Source organism: Gossypium hirsutum, chromosome D11, assembly GCF_007990345.1.
Source record: "Gossypium hirsutum isolate 1008001.06 chromosome D11, Gossypium_hirsutum_v2.1, whole genome shotgun sequence".
Classification (NCBI taxonomy): domain Eukaryota; kingdom Viridiplantae; phylum Streptophyta; class Magnoliopsida; order Malvales; family Malvaceae; genus Gossypium; species Gossypium hirsutum.
The window spans coordinates 1,100,968-1,108,510 of NC_053447.1; the positions used below are offsets into that span (position 1 = coordinate 1,100,968).

Consider the following 7,543-nt stretch of genomic DNA (forward strand, 5'->3'; position numbering starts at 1 on the left):
TATATATTTTTTAAAATTTTATATGTACAAATAAAACAAAAATAAACATTTTTTATTAAATTAAAATAAAATTTTACATGTGTACTTGTAAGTAATTAAAATTATTTCGTATTATTTATAAAATAAGAATTCATATATAAATTTTTTTAAATCCTTCATTATTAATAAATACGAATAGATACATAAAATGGAAATGACACTGTTGTAATCCAGCTGCAAGGCATGCGGAAGACAATATAACCAAGTGGTGTACAATACTGGTGATTTACACGCTCGAGAAGAGCGCGTGATGATTGCCATACCTTTTGGCTAAAGGAAGCACAATGTCCAATTAGATTTCGAGTACAAAAATCAACAAAGGCGGGGCGGGGCGTGTAGCATAAATTGGAAGCATAGGAAGCATCGTCCTTACAAGTGCCACTGCCACATTTGCCTTAGCTTTGGGCCCCAGTTTTGACAAATTGATAAAGTCAAAGGAAAAGCAAAAGTGAAGGGACATTTAAAACCCATTACCCCAAAAATATATAATTTAAAATTATGACATAGCAACAATATAATTAAAAATAAAGTTATATAACAAATGTATATATTAAAAATTTATATAGATAATAGATGAGTCTTTCTTTTTTAATAATAGATGAGACTTGATTGAAAGGTAAAATAATATTGAAAATTTAAAGAGACATTAGTTTAAATCTAATTATATGTGTATTTTTTATTTTATTATATGATATAAAATAGTATAAATGATATGAAAATAATTTAATTTATTTTATAAATTAAAAATATTTTCATCATTATATGATTGAATTGGTATTAAATTGACTTGTAATACTAACTCACTTAAATACTTAATATATACCTTCAAATTTTATATAATAATTTATTAATATATAATAATTTTTATAATAAAAATAATGTTTAATATTTATAAGTTTAGTTCAATCGAATTCAAACCTTATTATCATTTTGTTTCATTATAATATTTATTATTTTTATATTGAAATATTTTTGTTATTGCAAATGAATTGTGAGTTTAAATATAATTTAAATAAAATAATTTAATATTAAATCATAAAATCAAGTGAAATTTAAAAATTCTAATTTTTTTCCGGTGATACCCGTATTTTGATTTTCTCACATGTATAAATAAATAACAAATAGCAAGTCAGGTGCACCACCCACCATTTTCCTCTCGCTTCTTACTCTTTGTAATAGTCTTTTATGCTTTTTCTTTTCTTTTCCTTTCTCTCCGTTAATTTTCTTTTCATTCACAACTGGAAAAAAGTCAGCGCCGCCGTCCTTTCCGCCTCTCGTGCCTGTGCGTTTCCTTTTCCGCTCGTTTGCTCAACAAAATAAACAGCTGTATTCGGTGTTCGGAAACTTTCTACGTTGATTTTGGGAGTAACTGAAAATGGCTGCAGGGGACTGGGATCTATATGCGGTGGTGAGGAGTTGTACGTCCGCCACCAACACATCCACCTCCGCCGTATCAGGAAACTATTTCTCGAATGGGAATAATGATAGTTGGCGCGAAGACCCTTTAGCTTGCTTAGCTTCGTTGACGTTTGAGGAAGAAGATGATCCGTTAACATTTCCTAATCTTAAAAAAGTGGTTCTTTACAAGATTCTTACGAGCCTTTGTTATCCGACCCCACCACCACCGTCATCAACACTAATCGTGCTACAGATCCGAGCTCTTCGAGGTCCATTAATGGAGTATCTAGTGGCCAACATCATCAATGGCAGCAGCAGCTTATTAAGTCATTAAACACACAACAGCAGTTGAAAAAACCAAGAAAGAGGTAAAACTAAAAACGACCCGTCGGCGGCTCCTGTTTGTTTTTGGTTCATTAGCTAAAAATCCACCATTTTTTTCTGCAGGAAGAACCAGCAGAAGAGAACTGTATGCCATGTAACAGCTGATAATTTGTCGTCGGATCCGTGGGCATGGCGTAAATACGGACAAAAGCCTATCAAAGGGTCACCGTATCCAAGGTTAATTAACATCCGTACCCTTCAATGGCATCTTTGGTTACTTTTCATTTTGTTTTATTTTTTTATCGTAAATATTTGTTTTTTTTTTTTGCAGAAATTACTACAGGTGCAGTAGCTCAAAGGGGTGCTCAGCGAGGAAACAAGTGGAGCGTAGTAATTTGGAACCCAACGTCTTCATCGTTACGTATACGGGTGACCACACGCACCCTAGGCCCACTCACCGGAATTCTCTCGCCGGTAGTACTCGGAACAAGCTATCAAATGTTCAAAGGGCCGCCGCCCCCGCCACAGCTTCTTGCTCTACTTCGCCGACCACGGTTTCAGCTCCTGGAGGCACAGCAGCCGACGTGAACAACAACGCAGGCGATAATGGAGATGACGATGACGAGAGCGCTGACAACATCGCTCCTGAAATGTCACCGGAAGCGGTAAACGATGACGAAGATGATCTTCTGATCCCCGACGTGCATGTTGATGACGATCTCTTCAAGGGATTGGAAGAGCTGGTAGGTGATGCTGGCGGTGGCAGCAGCAGTAGTACTGGTAGTGGATTAGGAAACAGCTCTGCCTTCGGTGATAAGTTCTCCTCTTGGGGCACCGGTAGCTCCGCCTCCGCCGCCGCCGGTGGTGGCTGGTAGGCTGATTTTCACCTTTTTTTGGGCGGTAAACGTGTAGGGTGTGTTTTTTTGGGTAGCTTAATTTTCTCTTCTTTAAGTTGTTCAATAACATAAATACAGAAGAGAAAGCATATTTTACACCTTTAATTTCGTGTATATGTCATAGAAAAGATTCTATTCATCCAAAGTTAATATTGTATCGTATCGTTCAAAAAAGAAAGTTAATATTGTAATTATAATAATAAAGTTGTCGAAATTTTATTTTATTTTAAAAAAAGAAAAGAAAATTAGAATCAACATATCATTTCCCTGAAAATAAAATGATATATCCGAAAATTTTACACTATCTTTTTGAATTTCTATAAAATTATTATTATTGATAGAAAAAATATCAACAATTTATTATTTAAAAAAACAGTAACTTGCTGAAAGGAAGTTGATATTTTCTAAAAATATTTTGGTTTAGAATTATTATTATAAAAGAAACAAATATTATCATTATATTTATATGTAAAAGTTAAAAAAAATGCGTAAATACAATAAGTTTTAAATTTAGATATATTTTTATAAAGATATTACATAAGTGCAGAATGTAATAATATATTTATTCAGTCTAATTTCGGAACGTGAAACCATGTCCGGTTGGGATGCCTTCATCACGAGACAAAAAGTCGCTTTTTTATTTTTCCTGTGGGTTCACACGGGTGGGGTTCGCTAGTTGGATCCGTTCTATGGTCAAACTTTTATTTTATTTTTAGATACAACAGTTGGTCAATTTTATTTTATGCATTATTAATATTTTAATTAAGGGTAGTTTAATTCAATAGGCAAATAAAATAATAGCATGTTAGTTAAGAGTAGAGTAATTTATCATTGTTGACATCCCCATACTAGAAAACCATGGATGGTCATGGGAGGTGATGTATAGTGGTGTTTGTGCAGCTTGTTAGTCCAATTTATCAATTAAAAGGTTTTAAATGAAAGAATGTGACCAAATGCATTGCGGACCTTGTCAATCTTGAGAATTTGAGTCGATGAATTTGTTTATAAATATGTTTTGAAGGTAAAATTATTAAGAATGTCTCCATATTTGGGTAAAATCGTATTTTATCTCTCTTACTTATAAATATATAAATTAGTCTTTGTATATTAGATGAAAGACTAAATTAGTCATTTTTATCAAAAGTTTTATAATTTTTATTATTAAATACTAGCATAATTAACGGAAAATATAAACAGTTATGTTGGCGCCATTTTCTTGGATGAAAACGGGGTCAACTTGGGTTTTGGAAAATGAAAACAAAAATGGGAGTCGCCACCAATCCTTTTTTATGAGGTGTGATTGGATTACCTCGAAAAATGGTTGTTTTTAATAAACGGTTTGATTTTATTAAAACAATGGTTTTGGTCCACGAAATTTAGAAAACGGGTTCGGGAGTCGGTTACGCACGAGGAAGGATTAGCACCCTCGATACGTCCAAAATTGGTACCTAGTTGATTACTTAATGTCTTAATGTCGAAAATTGAGAATTTAAAAGAATTTTATACGACCCTTGTATTAAAATGTTAAAAATTTTCAAGAAAAGGAGGATATTTCACGTTATTCGAGAGAAAGAATCATATTCAGTAAGTTAGAATACAATATCTCAAATTCTCGATACGCGAATGAAAAAGTTTATTTAAGAAATTTTAGCCATCTCGAATTTAAAAATGAGATCATGACCAGTAAGTTAGGATGCGACCTCTTTTTTTAAAATTCGAGATCATTTAAAACTTGATTTTAAAAAGATTCGTGTATTTAGATTCATCGAGAAAATCGAAACCCAGTAAGTTAGGGCACGATTTTCTCGAATCCAAACACGAAATGCCATTTTAAAAATTGTTACATCAAGTAAGATAAAACACAAAATCATAGTGAAAGCAAATTACATTTTTATGCATGGTAAATAATAAAAGTTAACAAAAATAAAAAATAAACAAACAAGAATAAAGACATTTAAGCAAATAATAACGAACATGTAGATAAATAAATAAATCAACATGAAATGATAATTATAATAATGAATAAAATGGTGATATATATATGTATGTATGTTAGAAACAAATTATACGGGGTAAAAACATAAAGTTAAATACAAAAAAGAAGTATATATATAATTATAAAATGCATGTATATACATAAATAAGGAGATAGAAATGCTCTTAAAATAAAAAATAAAATATTCATATGCACGTGTATTATATTGTAGGTATAAATATTATATAGTATATATATAAATATATAGATATTAAATAAATAAAAAGCAGGATAGATATAAAAAAATATTGAATATATAATATAATATTATTATTAGATATATATTAAAGTTTGTAAATATATAGATTCGTAATAATTTTAGACATATATATTATAGTATAAGCACATATATATAAATAATAATATAATAATAATAAATAAATAAATGAGCAAAAAGGAAAAAAACATGCTTAAAAGGGACTTAAATCGAAATAAAACAAAGTTTCTGGGCCAATTTAAAAATAAAAAAGGGCGGAGGGACCTAATTGCAAGCGCGCGTAAAAAAGGGGGGACCGAAAGGGTAATTAAACCCTCAATGTCAAAACGACGCCGTTCCAGGGAGGAGGGCGCAGATGGTCGAAGGACTAAATCGAAAAACAAACTAAAATAGTGGGCCAATTTGCAAAAATTAGAAAAGGATTAAATTAAAAATAATTAAAACTACGGAGGGGCTAAACGAGCAATTAGCCCCTTCGCAAAGAAAACACGCAGATCCTCCTGGTAATGGGTCGGGTCGATCCGATCCAAAGCAAAACGACGTCGTTTTGGGCGTTATGGAGTTGGGCCCAAAACAGCGTCGTTTCACACGCCTATATATTCAAAAATTTTCCCAAAAAAAATTCATTTCCTCTTTCTCCTTCAAAAAAATCCAAAAAAACCTCTCAACCCTCCCCTTTTCTCTCTGAGCGCCGGCCAAGGGTCCGGCCGAGAACCACCGTACTGGCCGCCGGTCGCCGGCGCCGGCGTCGCCGTGCACGGCGGTGGGGAAACCAAAAGTTTCCCCTTTTCGCCGAATCGCCTCTCCTCGGTGAGTTTCCCTCTCTTTTTATTATTATTTATATTATATGTATATAAATAGATGAACAAAAAAAAAGTAAAATGAAAAATGGTAAATATGTAAAAACAAAAAGGGTCGGAAATCACCTTTGATTTTCTTGTTTCTTATTTCTGTGAAAAACGTTACAAAAAAAAATCTCTACAATGGTTTTTCAATCGGTTTTGTACCGAAAAATGAAAAAATCCCCCAATCCTTCTGTTTGAATGGCTTTTAAATAGCCATTTTACAATTTTTCTATTGTCTCTACTACTGTTTTGTCCTTCTTTGCGTGATTTTCTTCTTTGCAGGCAAGTGGGTGATGGGACGGTGGCAGAAAGCAGGTGAACGACGGAGTTGGTGGCGGTGGCAGAGGGTAGGTGATGGGGGCATTGTAATTGGGTCTGCTGGTATGTGTTAGTGTTTAGGTGGGTTATTGGGTTTGTGGGTATTGGGTTCTTTTGTTAGTGGGCCGGGCAGAAATTGGGTTTGTACAGCTGCCCCTCTTTGCTCGTTGTCGCGTCACGATAACAGAGCAAAGACTAAGAAAGACCAATTTTTGCCCAGTCTTTGCCGAGTATTGACTTCTCTTGACGCTTCTTTCAAGTAACTTATTCTAGTCCACTGTGTCTTGTTGCGTCGACCCACTCCACTGTAACTTCCAAAAGACAAAACTTGTAGCTTCAATCCACTCTATTGTAGCTTCAGGGGGTAAGGTCCATCATTTTGACCCGCTCCACTGCAACTTCGGGGAGATCGGACTCATATCCTCAACTTGCCCCACTACAACCTCAGGGGGATAAGATTCATGACTTCAACCTGCTTTACTGCAACTTCAGAGAGACAAGGTTTGTGACTTCGCTTCCATCTATTCTACTACAACTTTAGGGAATAAGATTAGACATGATAAGAATCACTATCTTCTGTCCGCTCCGCTACAACTTTAGGGAGACACGCCTTATTGTTTTCAGTCTGTTCCACTGCATCTTCAGGGAAATAAGACTTGATGCGATCTACTCTGCTGTAACCTCAGAGAGATAAGATCCTTTATTTTAATCCGCTCCACTGTAACTTCAGGGAGATAGGATAGTGTCTTCGATCTGCTCCGCTGTAATCTCAGGGAGATAAGATCTCTAGCTTCAATCTGCTCCACTGTAACCTCAGGGAGATAAGATCCGAAATTCTTTGGTCTATTCCACTGTAATCTCAGGGAGATAAGACCTGATGTGATTTTCCCTACTGTAACTTCAGAGAGATAAGATCCTTTAATCCGCTCCATTGTAATCTCAAGGAGATAGGATTACTATCTTTGATCTGCTCCGCTGTAATCTCAGGGAGATAAGATCTGAAATTCTTTGGTCTGTTCCACTGTATTCTCAGGGAGATAAGACCTGTATAATAAACCTAATTATGCCTAATGATTAGGATGACATGATCAAAATGAAACAAATGCTCCTAACTAGACATATGTGAATGGTGTTTGCATGAATGCAGAATTTTATTTTCCGAGAATGATCTCGCTTAGGTTATCACTACTCGAAGTTTATCAAGGTTTTGTGACTGATGTGCTACAACGCCTTCTCGCTTGACTGATTTTTCTGAAGAAACATTAGCCAGACTGTCCCCATTGTAAACCTCAAGTTATATCCACTGGGACGCCAAAATTTGTACCATCATTCTCTCACAGTAATCTAAGGGTAGAAATATGTGGCTTTTCCTCTGTCCTCTTTTACCACAATTCGGGATATAGGATCTGAACCGTTCTGGTTTCCTACACCATTCTCAAGGTGTCGTACCAAATCCTATGCGCAAGTGAAG

The 7,543-nt window shown here is 34.6% G+C and overlaps 1 pseudogene; it reads left to right on the forward strand.

The window, feature by feature from the left end:
• Positions 1-1,240: 1,240 nt before the first annotated feature.
• LOC121223604 (probable WRKY transcription factor 27) lies at positions 1,241-2,885 on the forward strand (annotated as a pseudogene).
• Positions 2,886-7,543: the final 4,658 nt, after the last annotated feature.